Genomic DNA, 24809 nt, shown 5'->3' with positions numbered 1-24809 from the left:
ACCAATCAGCTCCTAACTGCTATTTTCAAACATAGCCTGTCACATGACAGGAGCTGATTGGCTAGTACTTTATCTCTCTTGACTTTATCACTCTCTAAGGCTTAATAGATCGTCCCCCATATGTGAATGTTGCTTCCTTTACATACGACATTCCATATTAAACACACTAAAGCTAAGTAAACCAGGGCTGTTGAGAGATCATTGAGTCTGGGGTAGTGGGGTGAGCGTAGCCAAATACATTGACAAAATACTATACCCAGCTCCGGGCACCTCCCACAAGCCCTTGCTCAGGTAATCGGTCCCTCTTGGTGCCCCTTAACTACACACCTGAAAGATAACAGGAACGATCCACAATATATTTTTTTCTGACATCAGAAACAGTCCAGAGAACATCCGCTTTCCAGTATATACTGTACCATACACTCTTATTGTTCCTATTTAACTGATATATTTACCTACAGATCATTGAGGTAATTTTATTTACTTGCAGGTCGTTAGATTGATTATGTAGACGCTGCATTTGCTGCACAACATTGGCTTACCAATGAACGTTGCCCAGCACTCCCATTTCGACTGGTTTTCCAACAACAGTCATCCTTGGGTTCTGTGCACACACTGGGGTTCTTCCGAGTTGTTCGCTCTGTAAATTTCTTCGCATCGCAGCGATTTTCCGCTTAGTGCGCATGCGCAATGTCCGCACTGCGACTGCGCCAAGTAAATTTGCTATGCAGTTAGGAATTTTACTCACGGTTTTTTCCTCGTTCTGATGATCGTAATGTGATTGACAGGAAGTGGGTGTTTCTGGGCGGAAACTGGCCGTTTTATGGGTGTGTGTGAAAAAACGCTACCGTTTCTGGGAAAAACGCGGGAGTGGCTGGAGAAACGGAGGAGTGTCTGGGCGAACGCTGGGTGTGTTTGTGACGTCAAACCAGGAACGACAAGCACTGAACTGATCGCAGATGCTGAGTAAGTCTCGAGTTACTCAGAAACTGCACAGAGATGTCTTATCGCAATATTGCGAATCTTTCGTTCGCAATTTTGATAAGCTAAGATTCACTCCCAGTAGGCGGCGGCTTAGCGTGTGCAAAGCTGCTAAAAGCAGCTTGCGAGCGAACAACTCGGAATGACCCCCCCTGAGCAATAATCAGAACCGGTCGCAACCATCTGTAAATTTGCAGATATTCAGTAAAAAAAAACTAAAAAAAACCAACTACAGGTTGAGTATTCCTTATCCAAAATGCTTGGGACCAGAGGTATTTTGGATATCGGATTTTTCCGTATTTTGGAATAATTGCATACCATAATGAGATATCATGGTGATGGGACCCAAGTCTAAGCACAGATTGCATTTATGTTTCATATACACCTTATACACACAGCCTGAAGGTAATTTTAGCAAATATTTTTAAAAACTTTGTGCTTTAAACAAAGTGTGTACATTCACACAATTCATTTATGTTTCATATACACCTTATACACACAGCCTGAAGGTCATGTAATACAATATTTTTAATAACTTTGTGTATTAAACAAAGTTTGTGTACATTGAGCCATCAGAAGACAAAGGTTTCACTATCTCACTCTCACTCAAACAAGTCCGTATTTCGGAATATTCCGTATTTCGGAATATTTGGATATGGGATACTCAACCTGTATATGCTACATTTCATATTCATCAGTAAGAGAGGAAAGCAGAAATCAGTAAATGTCAGATATCTACCTGATACTATAGTAATTTGCACAGAATTAACACACAAAGAGGTCTATTTACTAAGCCTTGGATGGAGACCAATCCAACGCAGATAAAGTCCCAGCCAATCGGCTCCTAACTGTCATTTTTCAAACCCAGCCTGTGACATGGCAGTTAGGAGCCGATTGGCTGGGACTTTGGGGGTCATTCCGAGTTGATCGTAGCTGTGCTAAGTTTAGCACAGCTACGATCGTTAACTCAGACATGCGGGGGGATGCCCAGCACAGGGCTAGTCCGCCCCGCATGTCAGTGCTGGCCCCCCCCGCACAAATACAAAAGCTTTGCACAGACGCAATGCTTTTGTATTTGAGGAGTAACTCCCGGCCAGCGCAGCTCCTGCGGCTGGCCGGGAGTTGCTTGTAGCTCTCGCTGGCCGAAGCGGCTGCGTGACACGTCACGCAGCCGCCGCGGCCCACCCCCCCCCCAACGGTCCGGCCACGCCTACGTTGGCTGGACAGCTCCCCCTAAACGGCGGCTTAACGCCGCCGTTCAGCCCCCTCCCGCCTAGCGACCGCCTCTGTCTCAGAGGCGATCACTAGGTAACGAAAGCTGCCATGCGCCGGCGTACTGTGGCGCCGGCGCAGTTCTGACCCGATCGCTGCGCTGCGACAAACTGCAGCGAGCGATCGGGTCGGAATTACCCCCTTTATCTCCATTGGATTTATCTCCATCCAAGGCTTAGTAAATAGACCCCTAATACTTTAAGGTTGTGTAGTGTTGCGGACCTTTTCTTACAGACACTGATCTTCCTTTTATTGTAGATTCTGTATTTGTTTTCGTTTGTGGCCACATTTTAACATAGCATAATAGTGTGTCAGTAAAAATAGCCAAACAACACTAAATTTTTATACACTTGTCAGTAAAAGTAAAAAATAAAAAATCAAGGGGTGCCACCTCTGTATAATAGTTATGTATCTGTGCTGTCTTGTGGCTCCGTGGTGGCAGGGGGATCCGGTCTGAAGATCGACACTGTCTAGGTCAACAATGTTTAGGTCGACCACTATAGGTCGACAGTCACTAGGTCGACATGGATGGAAGGTCGACAGGGTTTCTAGGTCGACAGGTCTAAATGTCGACATGAGTTTTTAAAAAAAAAAATTTTTTTTTTTTAACCTTTTCATACTTAACGACCCACGTGGACTACGATTGGAACGGTAATCTGTGCCGAGCGAAGCGGTAGCGGAGCGAAGGCACCATGCCCGAAGCATGGCGAGGGGACGCGGTGCACTAATTTGGGATCCCGGTCACTCTACGAAGAAAACGACACAAAAAAAAAAGAAAACCTTATGTCGACATTTTGACCTGTCGACCTAGCACATGTCGACCTAGAATCCCTGTCGACCTAGTGACTGTCGACCTAAACATTGTCGACCTAGATACTGTCGATTTGATGAACCACACCCGGTGGCAGGAGACATAACACAGTACTACTGTCACCATAGCTGCCTGGCAGAGACAGATTGATCGGAAAGCTGGAACTTAGGCGCTGCATTGCCAGAGCCTTTCACAGAGATTCTGCTCACAGCCGCTTGTAATCTTATGTTTAAACATTAGACAGCTATTCCCTAATGAGACATCTTTACAAGCAGAAAGATGAGATGCATTACCGTCCCTGGGCTAAAGTGCCTACAGTCTTAATATTTATTGGTGACTGTGATTCCAGCTAACAGTTTATTTTTTATGTGGAAGGTGCCCTCTGGTAGTGATTACTGCCGCTAAGGAAACTTACAGTCTTGAGTCTTCTTGTGTATGCGCGCTGCAGTGTTGGACTGGGACTCACGGCACATAGATGTACAGCTTACAGATGTCTCAGCGATGGCTTTCTGATATTGCCCCAGGTGTATATTTTCCTCAGGTTCTCTGTCAAAGTGACTCAGTGTTCTGTCTAACAAATCCCTGGGACTAGCAGTGGCTTCACTATGCTTCCTCTGAAAAGCGTGCTCCAATGTGTACAGGGTGACTAAATGTAACCAAATGTAGTAATAATGTCCTGTAAATGTAATACTAGCCTCCTGTAAACTCTCTTTCTGAAAAGTCAAGACAAAGTTGTATTAAAGGTCACCCCCCCCCCCCCCCCCCCCCACAATCAATCTGGTCTTCTACTGATGTACAGTGTGAGAATGTGCCCTGCTCACTAGTGCCTGTTTGTTCTTCTAGTGTATGAGATAGCGCCCTGCTCACAAGTGCTTATCTGGTCTTCTACTGATGTATGAGAATGTGCCCTGCTCACTAGTGCCTGTCTGTTCTTCTAGTATATGTGCAAGTGCCCTGCTCACTAGTGCCTATCATTCTAGTTATCTAGTATATAAAAGAAATGCCCTGCTCGCTAGTGCCTGTCTGTTCTTCTAGTATATGTGCAAGTGCCCTGCTCACTAGTGCCTATCATTCTAGTTATCTAGTATATAAAAGAAATGCCCTGCTCGCTAGTGCCTGTCTGTTCTTCTAGTGTATGAGAAAGCGCCCTGCTCACAAGTGCTTATCTGGTCTTCTACTTATGTATGAGAATGTGCCCTGCTCACTAGTGCCTGTTTGTTCTTCTAGTGTATGAGATAGCGCCCTGCTCACAAGTGCTTATCTGGTCTTCTACTGATGTATGAGAATGTGCCCTGCTCACTAGTGCCTGTCTGTTCTTCTAGTATATGTGCAAGTGCCCTGCTCACTAGTGCCTATCATTCTAGTAATCTAGTATATAAAAGAAATGCCCTGCTCGCTAGTGCCTGTCTGTTCTTCTAATGTATGAGAAAGTGCCCCGACACTAGTGCCTATCTGCTATTCCAGTGTATACAAAGTGCCCGCTCATTAGTGCTTATCTAGTCTTTTTCCCGTACATGAGTTAGTGTCCTACTCACAGGTGTCTATCTGCTCTTCTACTGTGTACAAAGTGCCCTTGTCTGATCTACTGGTTTATGAGAAAATGCGCGGTAGAAAATGGTCATTAATGCCTATATGGTATTTCACTGGTGCATAAGAAACTGCCCGGCTCCCTTTTGGCTTACTGGTTCCCTAGTGGTGTATGAGAAAGAGCCCTGCTCACTAGTGCATATCTGGTCTTCTGCCGTTTGTATGAGAGAGAGCCCTGCTCATTAGTACATATCTGGTCTTCTGCCGATTGTATGAGAGAGAGCCCTGCTCATTAGTGCATATCTGGTCTTCTGCCGATTGTATGAGAGAGAGCCCTGCTCACTAGTGCATATCTGGTCTTCTGCCGATTGTATGAGAGAGAGCCCTGCTCACTAGTGCATATCTGGTCTTCTGCCGATTGTATGAGAGTGCCCTGGTCATTAGTGCATACCTGGTCTTCTGCCGATTGTATGAGAGAGAGCCCTGCTCATTAGTGCATATCTGGTCTTCTGCCGATTGTATGAGAGGAGAGCCCTGCTCACTAGTGCATATCTGGTCTTCTGCCGATTGTATGAGAGAGAGCCCTGCTCATTAGTGCATATCTGGTCTTCTGCCGATTGTATGAGAGAGAGCCCTGCTCACTAGTGCATATCTGGTCTTCTGCCGATTGTATGAGAAAGAGCCCTGCTCATTAGTGCATATCTGGTCTTCTGCCGATTGTATGAGAGAGAGCCCTGCTCATTAGTGCATATCTGGTCTTCTGCCGATTGTATGAGAGAGAGCCCTGCTCATTAGTGCATATCTGGTCTTCTGCCGATTGTATGAGAAAGAGCCCTGCTCATTAGTGCATATCTGGTCTTCTGCCGATTGTATGCCATGCTCACTAGTGCCTATCTAGATGTGGATAAATCATTAAGGACGTAGTAGGCTGCAGACAATTCATAAAGTACACTTCTGACCAATTACAGTATATAGCCATATTTCCATTTATCTTACAGAAATAATTTGATAACTCTGAAGGTTCAGTAACCAATCAAAATAAGTATTTTGAAAATTTCCGGTCTGTGTAGAAGACGAGCTATGGGGGTAATTCTGAGTTGATCGCAGCAGCAAGTTTGTTAGCAATTGGGCAAAACCATGTGCACTGCAGGGGAGGCAGATATAACATGTGCAGAGAGAGTTAGATTTGGGTGGGTTATTTTGTTTCTGTGCAGGTAAATACTGGCTGCTTTATTTTTACACTTCAATTTAGATTTCAGTTTGAATACACCACACCCAAATCTAACTCTCTCTGCACATGTTATATCTGCCTCCCCTGCAGTGTACATGGTTTTGCCCAACTGCTAACAAAGATCCTGCTGCGATCAACTTGGAATTACCCCCTATGTCCAGTATATTACCCTCTAGTTGTGAACAGGTACTTTGGACCTCCATCATAGTTACTGACCACCCTTTGCTCAGTCACCAGACTCAGACCTGGCTTGCATTGTGCAGGGCTATCCCTCACCAGCAGCAAAGACAGCAAGGACATTTGTAGTACAGTCATTGATGCTGTTTCCGATAAATTGGTAGACACTTCATAGACAAAAAAAGATGTAAATTAATGTTAATTAACAGCTCTTAAGAGATGGAAAGTTGGGGATGTTGAAATGGATTTGAAGGACAAATAACCCGTGCCAACGCGTCTTGTCAATGGTAGAGGGATTGCCAGGAAGTAAGATGGGACTGAGGCTGGTTCTTACTGGCACTGATAGAAGACCTGACAACAGCTGGCATTAGGAAGGTTATTGAGATATATACAGTGGCATTGATGTTGCCTGTTGTGGATTCCAGCTAGTGCCACCACCTGAGAGGGAATGGGCGACCTGTGGCGACCGAAGGGGCACACACTGCGCTGACCGTTGGGATCCCGGCGCCGGTCTACTGACCGCCGGGATCTCATACTGTTCCCCCTCGTACACCTAGCCTCCATACGGGCTGTGTCGCAAGGGGTCCGGTATGTAATACCGGTGCTCGCCACACTATTATATTTCCCCTCAGGTGGTGGCGTGGACCACCACCCTAGTGGGATCTGGGAGCTTTGGTTGAGATTCTGACCAGCTGCATTTTGACGGCTGTCGGGATTCCGGCAGCGGTCTCCTGACCACCAGGATCCTGACAGCCGGTAACTTAACTGCATCCTGACGCAAGACACCTGGTAGAAGAGACGCCTAGTAGTATAGTCTAGCAACTTTACTTTAACCACTTTAACTGACGATTTTTTTTCCCTTCAAAACCTTTCACAACATTGTTTATTTTTTATTTAATAAAGTTTAAAAAGTAATGTTTAAAATATTTAAATATAATATTATGCATATCTGTGGGGTGGCGTGGTCGGATGTAAACTGACCATGCCAGTTAAGACCGTTACAATTTGCGCTCAAAATCCCGGCAGTCGAAGATGAAGCACAATGGAACTTTGCGTGAAAAAAAAAAAGCCACGGCCTCTGCATTGTAGCACTTCCTCTACACATGCAGACTCGCACAGATATGCAAGTGTCGCACATCGGCCCTCATTCCGAGTCGTTCGCTCAGTAATTTTCTTCGCATCGCAGCGTTTTTCTGCTTAGTACGCATGCGCAATGTTCGCACTGCGACTGCGCCAAGTAATTTTGCTATGAAGATAGTTTTTTTACTCACGGCTTTTTCTTCGCTCCGGCGATCGTAGTGTGATTGACAGGAAATGGGTGTTACTGGGCGGAAACACGGCGTTTTATGGGCGTGTGGATAAAAACGCTACCGTTTCCGGAAAAAACGCGGGAGTGGCTGGAGAAACGGAGGAGTGTCTGGGCGAACGCTGGGTGTGTTTATGACGTCAAACCAGGAACGACAAGCAGTGAACTGATCGCAGATGCCGAGTAAGTCTGAAGCTACTCTGAAACTGCTAAGTAGTTTGTAATCGCAATATTGCGAATACATCGTTCGCAATTTTAAGAAGCTAAGATTCACTCCCAGTAGGCGGCGGCTTAGCGTGTGTAACTCTGCTAAAATCGCCTTACGAGCGAACAACTCGGAATGAGGGCCATCATACATTGATCAGTGCAGTCTCATTAAGCAGTTTTCTCACATCACATTAAGACGCAAAAAAGTAGTGATGAGCGGATTCGGTTTTACTCTGTTTTACTCGGTTCTCAAAACCGAATCTTATTGGCTATCCAAAACACGTGACATCAGTGAGCCAATAAGATTCGGTTTTGAGAACCGAGTAAAACCGAATCCGCTCATCACTACAAAAAAGACACTCTGTGTAAGCTGAGTCGCATGGCACCTGTCGCGCTGAGCAGGGCGCGACTACGGCAGTGGTGTATGAGGACACATCTGTAGTCGCAGCACCAATGGGTTACCAGAATCTAGTGTTCACTCTAAGTGCAGGGTGCTGATTCGTGAGACAGGCATATTTTAATTTTTGATGGGAATAATTATAGATGTGATGTATCGCTACGGCTACTGTAGCTGTACATGTGCTATTTTGTACTAGAAGATTAAAATCTGTCCTCCTCACTGATCAGCACCTGGGCCTGATTCAGGTATGGTTGTTAGTCCGCTGCATTCTGCAAAGGACTGATGGCCTCGTTGGGCCTAATTCACACCTGATCGCTAGCAAGCGATTTTTGCACTGCTGCGATCAGATAGTCTCCGCCTACAGGGGTAGTGTATTTTCGCTGTGCAGGTGTGCGAACGCATGTGTAGCAGAGCTGTAGAAACAGATTTTGTGCTGTCTCTGCACAGCCCGGGACTTAATCAGCCGCTGCGATCACATCAGCCTGTCCGGGACTGGAATTGATGTCAGGAACCCTCCCTGCATGGACACGCCTGCGTTTTTCCAGACACTCCCTGAAATCGGTCAGTTGGCACCCGCAAACGCCTTCTTACTGTCAATCTCCTTGCGATCGCCCGTGCAAACGGATCCGTTGCGCAATCCCATCACTTAGCGGCGATCTGCTTTGTACCCGTGCGACGCACCTGCGTATTGCGGTGCATACGCATGTGCAGTTTGGACCTGATTGCCGGCTGTGCGTAGGCACACAGTAGCGATCAGGTCTGAATTACCCCTCATTGTCTCCAAACAGAGGGGTGTGCTGTCGCCATTGCGGGGGAGAGACAAGGCCAGGATCTCTGTCAGAGGATGGAGAGTTCTTGGCCTCTTGGTAAGTCATGCGATGGCCAGCTTGTGCATCCCCATGGGTCACGCAACTGGCCAATGATACTGTCCTAGGATGCAGCTAGAATCCACAATACAGCAGGAGGTGTGACGTCTCCTGCTGCATGACCACATTAGTGCTATCACTGTTGTTTCTGTGTACGCAGCAGAGATATCTACTCTAACCACATCTGAATGAAGCCCCCTATACCCACACTGAACACTAAAACTGTGCAAGAGGTAATTTGTGCTACCAGAACTGCTCGATCATAGGACACTCCCAGCAAATGTCAGAATGTACCAACCATCCCACAGTTACACCAAGGCAGATAAGAACCACTTGGCCCATCTAGTCTGCCCCTTTTTTATCCTTTAGGTAATCTCAACCCTTTCTGAACCTTAATTCTTTGTAAGGATATTGATATGCCTATCCCAAGCATGTTTGATGGGAGGCTATTCCACTTGTCCACTACCGTTTCTGTGAAGTAAGTTTTCCTTAGCTTTCCCCTGAACCTGCCTCCCTCCAGATTTAGTGTATGTCCTTGAGTTCTAATACTCCTCTTCCTTTGAAGAATGTTTCCCTCCTGAACTTTGTTAAAACCCTTGGTATATTTGAAAGTTTCTATCATGTCCCCCCTTTCCCTTCTCTCCTCCATACGATACATGTTAAGATCTTTTAGCCTTTTCGGGTAAGTTTCGTGATGTAGGTCATGCACCATTTTAGTTGCCCTTCTTTGTACACTCTCTAATGTATTTATATCCTTCTGGAGATATGGTCTCCAGAACTGGACACAGTATTCAAGATGAGGCCGTACCAATGACCTATACAGTGGCATTATTACTTATTTTTTCCTGCTACTGATTCCTCTCCCTATGCAACCAAGCATCTGACTTGTCTTTCTCATTGCTTTGTTGCATTGCTTTCATGCCTTTAAGTCACTTGAAATAGTGACTCCTAAATCCCTTTCGTCTTCAGTAGTTTCCATTATAGTACCCTTGATACTATATTTAGCTTTTGGGTTTTTGAGACCCAAGTGCATGATTTTGCATTTTTTAGCATTAAACTGTAGTTGCCATGTTCTTGACCATTTCTCAAGCCTAGCTAGGTCATCAATCATTTGTTTTACCCCTGCCGGTGTGTCTACCCTGTTGCAAATCTTTGTTTCATCTGCAAAAAGGCATACTTTCCCTTTAATACCATTTGCAATGTCACCAACAAAGATATTAAAGAGAACTGGTCCAAGTACAGATCCCTGGGGTACTCCACTGGTAACATTTCTTTCCAAAGATTGCACTTCATTTACTACAACTGTCTGTTTCCTATCCTGCAACCAGGTTCTTATCCATTTAACTGTTTTATAATCCACCCCCACACTTTCAAGTTTATTTAGCAGTCTGCGATGTGGGACAGTGTCAAATGCCTTACTAAAGTCTAGATATGCTACATCTACAGCTCCCCATTGAATCTATTATTTTCATCACAGAGTCAAAAAAAGTCAATAAGATTTGTTTGGCATGATCTTGTAAGTTGTTTGATTTAAGATATTCCACAACTCTTTCTTTTAATAGTTTTTCCATTACTTTCCCTACTACTGATGTAAGGCTTACTGGTCTGTAGTTAATTGCTTCTTCCTTGCTTCCACTTTTGTACAGTGGAACCACATTCGCTCTTTTCCAGTCCTCTGGAATGGCACCTGTATTTAGTGACTGGTTAAATAATTCTGTTCATGGTGCCACCAGCACATCTTTTAGCTCTTTTAGTATCCTTGGGTGTATCCCATCTGGCCCCATTGGTTTTTCCACTTTTAGTTTTGAAAGTTCTGTTAGACCTTCTCCTCTGTAAATGTAGTTTCATCTACCTTATTTTTATGAATGTCCTTGCAGCTTAACTGTGACCCTTTCCCTTCTCCTTCTGTAGTAAATACTGAGCAAAAATAATTATTTAGGTGATCAGCTATTGCCTTGTCTCCCTCCACCAAATTCTCACTCTCTGTCTTAAGTCTTATTATTCCTCCATTTGATTTTCTCCTTTCATTTATATACTTAAAAAAAGTTTTGCCCCGTTTATCTACTGACTGGGCCATTTTCTCCTCAGCTTCTGCCTTTGCACATCTGATCACTTTCTTAGCATCCTGCCGTCTGTCAAGATACACCTCTTTGTCATTATTAATGGAGGCCTTAGCAACTTTACATGTGAGATCAACCCACATCCTCCAATGCGATCCCAAGGTCTTGTTCCCAAGGTTCCGTAACCTTAGATATTGCACCCATACCTTTCTGTGGATGCCTTTTACTTTCCTAATCTCAGTGAATGGTGCTATTGCATTAACCCAGAAAAAATAAATCTGTATATTCCTGTAAAAAAAAAAATATATAAAAAGTGCCACCCAAAAAAAGCTGTATATCCCTGTACACACAAGGTAGTTTAGGACAGATTGTCAAAGAAATAATTACTACTATGGATTCCTTTAGAAAAAAAAAATGTTTACCATAAGCTGCAGAGATAATCCCCATCACTAAGGACATACAAAAGCAGCATTCCAGCTAAGAGCAACACTTAGTAAATGTGTGTTAAAATAAGTGGATTATATTGGACGGATACACTCAGTACCGCCCCGGGATCAGTGTTACTTTTTACTGTAATTAAAGAAACAATTGATTGAATAATTGTTCCACCCTTCCCATAAACAGCATTAATATATAATGAATAGACAGGCAGATAGACAAAACACACGGATTTAACCCTATCTAACTCTGGTAGTAGCACTTAGCGACTGAAACTCCCATCAGTTCTCAAGCACAGAAATAACGAATTCTAGAATGTGGTGTCATTACAGGAAGTGGTGAGAACATGTTTTAAAAGTGGTCAAATCCTTCAGGGAAGTTTAACAAGCTTCCTAAGCACCCTTCCAGTTATAGCATTGTATTCTGTCTCCTACTCCTGTCTTCATATTGTATAGTGTTTCAGAAATGTGTCAATGTGCGCTAGATGGGCAAAATAATATACAGATGGAGCCATCTTTATCTTGGCCTTTAATAGGATTAATTGATAGGATTAATTTAAGTCTGACTGAGCCAGGTCAGTCAGACTTAATCCCCTTCTGTAATGATTTAGGGGGTCATTCCGACCCGATCCCTCAATGCAGTTTGTCGCAGCACAGCGATCGGGTCGGAACTGCGCATGCGCCGTCGCTGCAGTGCGCCAGCGCCTGGCCGTCGTCGTTGCCTAGCGTTCGCCTCTAAGACAGAGGCGGTCGCTGGGCGGGAGGGGGCTGGACGGTGGCGTTAAGCCGCCATTTAGGGGGATCGGTCCGGCCAACGCAGGCGTGGGGGGGCGGGCCACGGCGGCTGCGTGACGTCTCCTGATGTATTGTTCTCTCTGTATTGTATTGCAACTGAGAACAATAGGTGAAGAGTTTATGCTAATATACCATGGTGTGCCTAGGCGCAGCAGAGAAGCCAAGATAAGTGTGGCTCCATCTGCATGTGGACAACCCTCTCTAATTTGTGCGTTTGGCATTTCGATAGCACCTATTGCTAACCGGTATGTAATGTCTAGCATACAGCCATTCCATCTCCATATTCTACTTAAGACCTTGGTGATTTTCAGTAACCATAGGATCAGGATATCACCTTTTCTGCAAGTTAGTGACCAGTCTGCTCTGCCAGAGCTGCCCTGGTCACCTGCAAATTGTGTTATTGTGAAGTGGGGTCATCTAGGTGCAACTACAGCTCTGACACAAGCTCACAAAATGGGAGTGCTGGATGCTCAGCCGGCTGTTTCCAGTTGCAACACTCGCTGCCAAATTTCAAAAAGCCTCTGGAAGTGATGCCGACAGAAGAACTTTTTGCTGGGACCTTCATGGCTGTGCAGCCGCACCCAAGCCTCATACCAGATGTCAGTGGTAGTGGAGAAAGCGCACCGCCATTGGATTCTTTAGCATTAGAATGCGTTTTCTGGAGTTGTGAATCGCACTTTGGCAGATGCCTATGCAACGTTTCCTGTCTGCATGCGTACTGCCAATTGCAAAGTTTTGTGGAGGTGGGATAGTAATCCGGGGCTGTTTTTCATGGTTTGGCCTATGCCCTTTAGTTTCAGCGAAGGGATATCTTAATGCTAGATCATACATTGACATTCTAGAGAACTGTGTGCTTCCATAGTTTGTGGCAAAAGTTTGGGTAAGACCCTTTCCTGATTCAGCATTGCAATGCCCCATGCACAAACGGAGATTCATAAAAAAAATAGTTTCCCAAGTTTGGTGTGGAACTCCTGACTGGCCTGCACAGAGTACAGACCTCAGGCCCATTGAACACCTTTGGGATGAATTGGAATGTTGACTGCGAGCCAGGACTTACTGTCCAACATGAGTGCCCGACCCCAGTAACGCTCTTGTGGCTGAACCGATCAGGATCCCAGCAGTCATGTTCTGAAGTCTGGTATAGTGAAGAGCAGAGGCTGCTATAGCAGCATGGGTGGGGGGCAACTCTGTATTAATGCCCATGATTTTGGAACGAGATGTTCAACAAGCACATATGGGTATGATGTTTGGGAGTCCCCATACTTTTGGCCATGTAGTGTATGTGAGGTAGGTAGTATCTTGTGCAGACCTGCAAGAGCACAATCAAAGGGACCAGGATTAGAAGGAGGCCATAGTTTATGCCAGTGGTTCCCATACTGAGCATAGGCACCGTGGGGTGCCGCAGGGCTCTTGCAGGAGTGCCTAGGGTTGGTGGTCCAGCACCAAATCAAATTATTTATGGTCAAAGTTATAGGCAAAACCAGTGCTAGTGGCTAGTGAAAGTTTTGGAACCACTGGCTTATGCTCAGCTGGTAAAAGAATAAAACAATACATTTGACAAATAGATTCTGTTAATCTATGATGTGTTTCATATATGTACTATGTAAAGTGTTATTAAAACTTACATTTAGAAATCTAAAGGATAATTAAGATCGATACTGTGATATATTGTTTTTAATGTTTTCAACCTCTTCACACCATTCTCACTGCAAAAGTTATTCCGATATTAAAATGAATGGCCTCGGAAAACTGGCGTTTTTCACGGGATGACCTGGCAATAGACAACTTAACAAATGGAAGAGGTATTTCATTTTACTTTGGTAATTGGTATGACATTTATGAGCAATAGCTACACAAATGATTGCTCTGGAGTAACTGTGTCCTCGAAACTAGCCGTCACTGCCGAACTTTCAAGACTAAAAATTGCCCTATTCATTATGCCCAGAATACTTGATCAGGAGTTGTTGCTATGGACCTGTCACTGTGTCGATCACACAGACCATTCATCTAAGTCAGCATTTTCCTGTTCATCGAGTCCCAGGATAAGTCCGCACATAAATTGCTGGTATCACTTTGGTATTTGACTCACGCGCTGTTTTCCAGGCCTGAAGTGGAAAGCTGCCAAGTCCCCCTGTTTTAATGTCAATCTTGCTCATTCTCAGGATCGCTGGTCTTGCGGACTGCAAGGGAAACAATCCCACCAAGGACGACACATCGGAGCTGGAGTTACATTGTATTGTCCCAGTTTTCTCAATCTCACAGGTTTGAATCCTGGGGGAAAGACTGTAATTAAAAATAATCTTTGAAAATCACTCATTAATACAAAATTGTAAGCAATAGTCAAGCAGTTTCCAGGGATTTGCAGGGATTCTTTGCTCTCGGCGATGTGCATTGAAATTCGTCATTTACAATGCTAACGTCCCACTAGATGTGATTGTAATTCTCTTAAACAGTAGCAAAAGTGACCCAGTCGCTGCTGGTGGCAAGCACAGTTTGGTGATTGAGGGTCGCTGTAGATGTGGATATGACTGGGGTGTTATGCAGGATAAATGGTGTTCCAAGAATATTACAGGTCATAGTGCATCTGGTTAGGAGCTTAGAAGATGGGCAGTGACAAACCATTACAGTCGATTGGTGGCACTGATCCCATCACTATAGATTCCCTCTTGCATTGATCCCATCACCAGTTCCCCACTTGCACTGTTCCAATCACCAGTTCCCCTCTTGCACTTGACCCATTACCAGTTCCCCTTGTGCACTGATCCCATCACCATTTCCCCTCTTGCACTGATCCCATCACCATTTCCTCTCTTGCACTGATCCCATCACCAGTTCCCCTCTTGCACTGATCCCATCGCCAGGTCCCCTCTTGCACTGATCCCATCGCCAGTTCCCCTCTTGCGCTGTTCCCATCGCCAGTTCCCCTCTTGCACTGGTATCCTCACCAGTTCCCCTCTTGTACTGATCCCATCGCCAGGTCCCCTCTTGCACTGATCCCATCGCCAGTTCCCCTCTTGCGCTGTTCCCATCGCCAGTTCCCCTCTTGCACTGGTATCCTCACCAGTTCCCCTCTTGCACTGATCCCATCACCAGTTCCCCTCTTGCACTGATCCCATCGCCAGGTCCCCTCTTGCACTGATCCCATCGCCAGTTCCCCTCTTGCACTGGTATCCTCACCAGTTCCCCTCTTGCACTGATCCCATCGCCAGTTCCCCTCTTGCGCTGATCCCATCGCCAGTTCCCCTCTTGTACTGGTCCCATCACCCAGTTCCCCTCTTGCGCTGGTCCCATCACCCAGTTCCCCTCTTGCACTGGTATCCTCACCAGTTCCCCTCTTGCGCTGGTCCTATCACCCAGTTCCCCTCTTGTACTGATCCCATCGTCAGTTCCCCTCTTGCGCTGGTCCCATCACCCAGTTCCCCTCTTGCGCTGGTCCCATCACCCAGTTCCCCTCTTGCGCTGGTCCCATCACCCAGTTCCCCTCTTGCACTGATCCCATCACCCAGTTCCCCTCTTGCGCTGGTCCCATCACCCAGTTCCCCTCTTGCGCTGGTCCCATCGCCAGTTCCCCTCTTGCGCTGGTCCCATCACCCAGTTCCCCGCTTGCGCTGGTCCCATCACCCAGTTCCCCTCTTGCGCTGGTCCCATCACCCAGTTCCCCTCTTGCACTGGTCCCATCACCCAGTTCCCCTCTTGCACTGATCCCATCACCCAGTTCCCCTCTTGCGCTGATCCCATCACCCAGTTCCCCTCTTGCGCTGGTCCCATCACCCAATTCCCCTCTTGCGCTGGTCCCATCACCCAGTTCCCCTCTTGCGCTGGTCCCATCACCCAGTTCCCCTCTTGCGCTGGTCCCATAACCCAGTACCCTCTTGCGCTGGTCCCATCACCCAGTTCCCCTCTTGCGCTGGCTCCATCACCCAGTTCCCCTCTTGCGCTGGTCCCATCACCCAGTTCCCCTCTTGCGCTGGTGCCATCACCCAGTTCCCCTCTTGCGCTGGTCCCAACAGTTCTGCTCTTGCAAGGTTGTACACTCATCGGCCTATCTGTAGCATCAATGCACATAATTGGGCTAGTTTAAAATGAGCATGACATGAGTTAGCTGGAAATGAGCTGCCAATGCTGCCAACGGAAGTTTTAACCAACAGGAGTTCAAATCTGTCAGTAAGGCTTCTGTATCATAGAGGAAGTAATGAGTTGCTTGACATGCAAAGTTTCTATTCATCGGACTGGACTACAGCAATAACAGACATTTAGGGGCCCCTCCCATTGATTAATAGGTTTTACCAAAATTGAAGATTTTGATGTGGTTTGTGCCACAATGTTGCAATTCTGGCATTTGGGTTGTTCAGCAAATAACTCTGTTTTGAGATTAGATGCTTGCGAAGGTGCCTCTTTCTTAGTAGACCAACACAGGACAGACAGGAGTCATGTCCTAGTCTATTCCTGACTCCTGATAAACGTTATCGTCTATAAAACATGCACCACATCCAGACTAATGTATAAACAAGTTACTGAGTGCTGGATACAAGGATACACATCATAATGCACATGTAGCATAGATGTACAAGTTACTGCTTAATCAATAAAAGTAGCGTAATCCTGCCTTCGACCCGAGCTATTACCACTTAATCTTCATCTTACAAGTCAATTATTTCATGTCTGTTATTGACTTCGTAACAGCTTTCCCTGTTTGTGAATTAATATTAATATAACATATATAAATATATGCAACTTTGTAGAAACAATCACAAGATAGTACCAATATATTTTCTAAAGTTCATTGTGCTTAATAAAACAAAAACTACATATGTGGAAGTTGTTTTATTTGACACCAATAAGGAATTGTGCTGCTGTTTATAATACTATGGCCACTGTTGGGCGCTGTTCCATTGAAAGCTATAGGTGTATATTTTTAACGGTTCTCCTGAAGTTCTCCGTACCTGCTTAAAAAGAGAAATGTGTTTGTACAGGTTGGGTGGTACTGCCTCTATCTATCTATCTATCTATCTATCTATCTATCTATCTATCTATCTATCTATCTATCTATCTATCTATCTATCATCCACACATACTGGCCAAATAGGTAAAATGCATGGAAGCTGGGCACATTTTTTGATGCAGGCCTTCCACTCACGTTTCATTATTCATGCAGTTAAAATGTTAGAACGCAACAGTAAGAGTGAGCCCATACACAAACCATTCATCCTTTTTTTTGTTATTTTTTTAGGCATTATGATTTCCCAACCACGGCCCTCAAGGCACACTAACAGGCCAGGTTTTAAGGATAGCCATACTTTTGCACAGGTGACGTAATTGGTACCTCATTTATTTTCATTTAACCATCTGTACTCAAGCATGTATATCATTAAAACCTGGACTGTTGGTGTGCTTGAGGACAGAAGTTGGGAATTCCTGCATTAGATAGTGGCTAATAAGACAATTAACAGCAAATTCGTGTGACTGAGCCCTAATTTATGTATGTTGATCATTATAAAGGTGCTGAAACGTTACTCTATATGAATAAGAATTTTGTGATACTTTTTGTACTTTTATATTTCTGCAATGTATTAATGCACCCTCCGCTTTTATTGTGGCTATAATTTCCATTTAACTCTGGCAGAAAAGGAATAAAATTTCCTTGGGAAAGTATGTTTAAGTGATCTATTCCTATAGGAAGCCCAGATCAAAGTGCGGTTCCGCTGACTTCCTGCATGAGGCGTCTGATGAGGCGTGAGGCTCTCACAGAACTAAAGTGTGTGGGTAGAGATCTGGGTACAGCTGGCGGCTCCATCATAAAAGCTGGCATCTTCTAAAGGGCGTCAGGATAGATTCCAGATGCTGAGATTTATGCTGAACATAAGTTTGCGGCCCATATGTATATTTGAAGTTATATGCGGTTTCGTGTTTGCTGATTTTCAGAAAAATGACATCTGGGTTAAAAACATCTGTCAATAAAATGAAATTATAGCGCTAGCAGGGCTTATTATATGGCAAATGCACAGTTACATATATGAACACTGTTTATTATGTGCAAAGAATAGGTCATCTCTCAATGTTTGCTTTTAAACATGTGTATGTGAAGACTGGACTATTTCAGCCTTCATTTATTTAATGTCAAAATTCACTACATTTAAGGGAATACTGTCTAAAAACAATCCCACAAAGTGTGTACCTTCCAAGAACTGCCCGTACCTGTAGGGAGTTCTCTCTGATTCCTGGGAGAGCAGACCAACCTCCCTGAACCCATCTACTGCCCCAGTGAATTTGGTGGAGCGTCATGACGCGTTTCACTGTAAATTAGGTCATCATTACCACGCACGACTGATATATGCAATGATTAATGGCATTTTGCAGTGGGCTTTGTTGGCATAATTTGTGCTGTTAAGCCCCCCATTTTTGCATCCTGGTAGGTAAGTATTGCTTGCAGTAGGTTGAAGCGGTGACGCGCCAGATGCATAGATTGAGGATGCAGCTGGGTTCATAGACTGTGGATGAGGGAGCAGGATGGTAATAAATGGTTACAAGTATGAAGAGCTTAATGGTATAAAAAGTATTGGTACAAGTCATGAAATAATTTCTCCAATGAGATGGAAGTATATAGGTATAAAGGAGGTTATTCAGGTTAGTGTGCAACTGGGCAAATCCATGTTGCAGTACAGATGGGGTAGATGTAACATGTGCAGAGAGAGTAAGATTTGGGTGGGTTATATTGTTTCTGTGCAGGGTAAACACTGACTGCTTAATTTCTACACTGCAATTTAGATTTCAGTATGAACACACTCCATCCAAATCTAACTCTCTCTGCACATGTTACATCTGCCCCCCCCCCCCCCCCCCGCCCCCTGCAGTGCACATGGTTTTGCTCAGTTGCTTACTTTTTTGGTTTGCTAACAAACCTGAATAAGGCCCCAAATTGTCAGCATAGTGTTGTTAAGCTTATATGTGGAGAATGAATAAATAAGAGATGTGTAGTAGTCAAGAGAGGGATGAGAATGTCTGGGTATTATAAGAATACTAAAATGAGATAAAGGACAGTACAATGATGCACGCCAAAGACAAGGAATAGAGAATAATAGACTATAGTAATAAGTGGATGAAAGTTCTAAATAAATTGTTAGAATTGCAGGAGTCATTTGGAACGCGTTTCGCCACAATTCTTCCCCATGACTGCTTTTTCAAAAATATTTCACAAGGTAACTAATTTTTAAATGTAACTCACAGGTTGCAGCAATCACTGAGTGCTGTGTATCAGAACCCTTTCCCAATTTGGCTACACAAGGCTGGTGCTTTCAGTGACTGGGGTCTCTTTACTATGCCTTGAAAAGGGATAATGTGGACGGAGATAAAGTACCAACCAACCAGCTCCTGTCATTTTTCAAACCCAGCCTGTAGCATGGCAGTTATGAGCTGATTGGCTGGTACTTTATCTCTGCCCACTTTATCTCTCTCCAAGGCTTAGTACATAGACCCCTGGATCACATAAGGAATTGTCAGTGTGGTTGACATTGGCAGATGACCTCAAAATCGGACACCGTGCAGACCTCAGCCAGATGGACTTATGGGTATGCCCAAAAAAGTATGGATAGTCTTAAAACCTGGATTGTCAGGATGCCTTGAGGACCAGGCTTGGTAGCCACTGCTGTAATGTGTAGAAAAATCTCTGCTGAACTTTAGGCTCTAAAGCTATATAGAGGTTTATTTAAGAAGTGGCGAAAAGCCAAAAAGGTGACCCCCTAACCCTGTCAAAAGGCTCTTGTCTCCTCTCTTGCACCCTGAGCAAATTGCAATTCCTAGTTCTCGTTACTGGCATTCCATTGTCATTAATACAGTTGTGCTAGGCTATGGAATCTCCACTAAGAAACCACTGTATATGAAGCAGGTGGTTACCCATGTGATTAATCCTAATGAACGCTTATTGTGGCGGAATGACATAATAAATGATTTCATCCTCTCTGCACAGAAATTAAGGCAATCTCTTTTTGTCAATTAAACACGAGCTACAGAGAGATCAATTGGTTTTTTGCTAATTTGCACGAAAGTGTGATTTTTTTACTGCTTTCACTTAATTACCTAATAAACAGATTCTGACACTGGGCTTACTGGCCTGCAGGATTTGTGGTAGGTTAACTTATAATTAAACAAAACCTGTTTATCCTACCTGATTGTGTCCTTTTCATGCCTTTAAATCTGGGATAGATGTGAATCTTTTGTTCTTCTTAAAGTGGCCCTGCCTCCGCCATATTAAATCATACAGTGATTTCATGAATGAGAATGGAAAAGCGAGTAATTATCTCAGTTATGCCTGGTATTTAGCCATGTCCTAAGACCTTGCAGTAGTCTCAATGTATGGGGTATATGTAGTATATGTAATAGCCTGTGAGTTGCAGGCAGAGGCATGATTTAATCGATTTAGCCACTACATTTAAAGCAGCAATATTTTAAAAGGCTACTACCATGACCGTTTCTAGACAATTTGGCTCACAGTGCGAACAGTAAAAAAATGCGCTGCCCCACCCCCCCCATGTAATTAAAAAAATGTATCATAATTTGCGTGCGCAAAAAGGGGCATGGTCTTGCAGGAAAAGACTACCTTACACCCCAGTTATGGCCCTGACACCATATTAAGCCCCCCATAGTAAGGGTCCTTACACATTATGGCACACACAGTGAGACTACTTACTTTTAAACCGACTGCTCGTTGTAAGGGGTTGGTGCCCACGCCTTCCCCAATTCTCCCAGCTAGTTGTCAGGGGTTGGTGCCAGTATCTCCCGTGCCAGTATTCCCCCCCCCCTCACCCAACCCTTCTACCAGCTCATTATTGTCAGGGGTCGGTGCCACCATCTGCCCCCCCCCCTTTCCTCAGCCGATTGTCAGGTGAGTGCGGTCCGGGTAGCACTTTGAGATCCTGCATCATGTCCCTTTCACTAGAGATTCAGTAGGACCTCTAGCATGTCTCCAATCATGCTACAGCCATTTTGGCAGGGACATTTTCATCTGTATTGCATGCGGATGGCAAGTCCGCAAAAATACAGCTGCTAATATTGCCCGCGGTGCCCCATGTGATTGCACCACTTGCCCAGCCCAATAAATGGCCGTGGCTATTACATATATCCACATGGCTTTAGTACCTCCCCATTTCCACCTTTAACAGCCAAAGATTGAGTAGAAGAAATCTCAACTAGAGTCTTAGGGGTATATGTACTATAGTGCGGGTTTACAGAAGTGGAGATGTGGCCCATAGCAATCAATCAGATTCTACTTATTATTTATCTAGCACCTTCTAGATTAGAATATAATATCTAGAATCTGATTGGTTGCTATGGCAACATCTCCTCTTCTGTAAACCCGCACTTTAGTAAATATATCCCTTGGTGACTCACGTAGAGTTGAACTTTTCAGCTCAAAATTCTGCTTTGTCTTACTCCTCGTTCTCATTAAAACAACATGGAACATATAGTTTCAGGCCAGCTTTACTTGCTGCCACCTGGTGGATTGGTGGTGGGTAAGTGCAACTAAAGTTCAATTAGGACTTGCACACGTAAGAGCCAGATACCCTGGAGTTGTGGCTTATTCTGAGGAGATATTTGAGGGTACAGCTGTTTCCGGGTATATCTTTTGTGGGCGCTGAAACCCTGGTGCCATAGTGATGGTCATCGGCACAGACCTTTGCTGTATCCTAAAAATACACTTTTTCCATGGGGTCAGCCCAGCCTGTCATAGTCAGATATTGTTTGCATTTTGCAGAGGGACCCCTCATTGTTTGTTGACTGGCGCCAAGTGGCGTAACTGGGAGACGGGTGCATGTACAACAGGCCGGGCTGCTTGTGTGTGACATGTTTCAAACATGTTGGTGTTGTCAATGCCCTCCTCTCTGAACTTCTTATCTGGATAAGGTGGAAGTCCATGGAGGAGGAGAACATGGCTGCCAATCTGAACAGACTCGCAGCAGTAGAAGGAAGGAGTACAAAGAAGGGGGCACCAGCTGAATCGTAGTTCGTCTGTACTGAAGATAACTAGAATTCTGGGGTTGATATATCCAGCAGTGGGAAGAGTGGACCAATGGAGAAGTTGTTCATGGAAACCAATCAACATTTACCTATCATTTTACAGAATGTACTTGATAAATGTTATCTCAAAGGTTATTGGTTGCTATGGGCAACTTCTGTGCTGGTCCACTTCATCATTCTTTTCAATACTTGATACATCAACCAATCTGTATTTTATATCTCGCTGAGTTCCATACAACGATGCATTCTAAGGTGACCATTTATCAACGAGTTTTATAAAACTCGTTGGGAATGATAAATGGTGCTCCAGCCAATCACCCCCCAACTGTCCTTTTTCAAACACATGACAGGAGCTGATTGGCTGGAGCACCATTTATCATATGCAATTAATTTTATCATTCACAGCGAGTTTTAGCACTTGTTGATAAATCAGCTCCTAAGTATGTGAACTTTTAAGTAACACGAAATCAGGCCAGAAAAAAATGGATTGTTAACAGCGCCCCCTCATTTACGTTGTCTAAACAAGCTACATGACAGACTGGAGCTCAATACATCAAACATATAAAACTAATTACTGTCCTCTGCCTAATATATTTTAAGTGGCGATTTCCTATTAATTCATCCGTGTTTGACTGAACACATTGAAGCTCGCATCAAACAAGAAATATTCATCTGCCAGTAGAACAGATGAACAGTTATTTATTTATTTTGAAGGCAGAGGCAATCTGCAAATCCAACTTAATGAATAATGAAATGGATGCACAGAGAATATCCTCTAAGGAATGAAAACAGGGGATTAGTTACAAGTTAGGGCATTCCCAGAGGATCTTCCATGGGCTGCGTCTAGCAGAGATAATTCTGATGTCTCCATCAAATGAAGAGTGGCCTATTCTCTACTGATGCGCCTCTCCCTGTGGTCCCTGGCCAAATCTGTCGTCATGTATGGGATGTGGATGGCGCAATAGAACCTCCCTGGTACTAATATCCCTGGTTTAGTGTGCCCTAAGCTTTCCTGGCAGGGAATTGGTTGCAGGTGTGGTCCCAACGCAAAGTGCTCTGATACAACAGCAATTTTATTGTAAGGCTGTAACTAAATAATTTATGATGTGGAACAATATGGAAGCATGTTAAGATTGCTTAGTGTTACTTAATGTGCCCCTTCTGCTTTCACTGGGGATCACTGACTACTTACCGTCTCTATTTGTGGCTAGGGGGAGATTTGTCAAAGTTTGGAGAGAGATAAAGAACCAACCAATCAGCTGCTGTCATTTTTCAAATGCAAGCTGTAACAGGCTAGTTAGGAGCTGATTGGTAGTTTATCACTCGACACTATCTCTCTCCAAGCTTTGATTAATCTCCCCCTTTTATCTATTTAAAATAGTGAGTAATGAAAATGAAGTATTACTGCGACAGATTCAGAGACCTGCGTAATGTAAGTGCCATTGCGTGCGCCCGCTGTGGATAGAATGCTAAAGCAACTATACGCCCAGATTGTGATTTGCAGAGGCAGCAATCGTCACGGTCACTGCTGCTTACACAGGTACGGTAGATCCGGCTGACGTCGTCATCCACCTTGCATACCCATGGCTCAGATTTGTCACAGACCACGGAATCGTTCTCTTACTTGCGTTCACATTGTTACCGCCCAGTTGCCACCCATTCAGCCAGTGATGTATGCACAGTTTTTGAAAAATCACTAGGGGGAGATGTGGCAAGCCTTGGAGAAAGATAAAGTAGCGGAGTTGCCCAAAGCAACCAATGAGCTTCTGTCATTTTAAAGACTGTACTAGATAAGTGATAATAGCTGATTGTTAGCCGTGGGCAACTCTTCCACCTTATCACTCTCCAAGACTTGATACATCTCCCCGTAGATGTGGCTGCTTTCAGACATGTGTGTATCTTTTAAGCAAGCCCATTGTTTGCGAGTACAGGTTGGGCACTTTCATGGCATAAATGTTATCCTTCTTTCTCTTTAGGGTTGTGTATTTGGGGAGATATTGGCCCCCATTTATCAAGCCTTGGAGAGTGATAAATAGCACAGTGATAAAGTACCAGCCAATCAGCTCCTAACTTCCATGTTAGAGGCTGTGTTTGAAAAATGACAGCTAGGAGCTGATTGTTTGGTACTTTATCACCGTGCTATTTATCACTCTCCAAGGCTTGATAGGTTAAGCCTTAAGGCACAATGGGGCAGATGTATTAAGCCTGGAGAAGTGATAAAGCAGTGATAAGTGCAAGGTGATAATGCACAGCCAGTCAGCTCCAATATGTAAATTGACAGTTAGGAGCTGATTGGCTGGTGCATTATCACCTTGCACTTATCACTGCTTTATCACTTCTCCAGGCTTAATACATCTGTCCCATAGGCCCAGATTTGTCATTAGGATTCTGTTCCATATTCTGTACGGTTCTATCCACAGGTGTAGCCATATTTCTAATGGGTGCAATGTGGTCCAGGAGGGCCCGCACCAGGCAGCCTGCACCCAGAATATACTTAACTTGTGCCGGCAAGTGGTCTCTCTTCTTCCGTGGCGCTATCGTTCCTGTGATATCTTTGGGAAGATGGGCCTCGCGCTGGAAGCAGACTCTGGCACTGACTATCGCTGGGCAGATGGAAGAGAAGGGACCCGCCCGTCGTCACAAGGATAGATGCGGAGGGGTAGAGAGGCTGGTGCTTAGGGGAGGGGCCCACAGCACATAGGCCCCCTTGGGCATTAATACTGCCCCT

At 44.6% G+C, this 24809-nt stretch overlaps 1 protein-coding gene across 4 annotated transcripts in view; it reads left to right on the top strand.

Annotated features, from left to right (window-relative positions):
* Window positions 1-24809, top strand: part of PLXNB1 (plexin B1) — a 332504-nt gene that overhangs the window by 163894 nt on the left and 143801 nt on the right. The window lies entirely within an intron of this gene.

The sequence above is a fragment of the Pseudophryne corroboree genome, chromosome 9 (genome assembly GCF_028390025.1).
Source record: "Pseudophryne corroboree isolate aPseCor3 chromosome 9, aPseCor3.hap2, whole genome shotgun sequence".
Taxonomy (NCBI): Eukaryota; Metazoa; Chordata; class Amphibia; order Anura; family Myobatrachidae; genus Pseudophryne; species Pseudophryne corroboree.
Note: the sequence above shows the minus strand (reverse complement) of the source record. Positions and strands in the feature narration are given on the sequence as shown.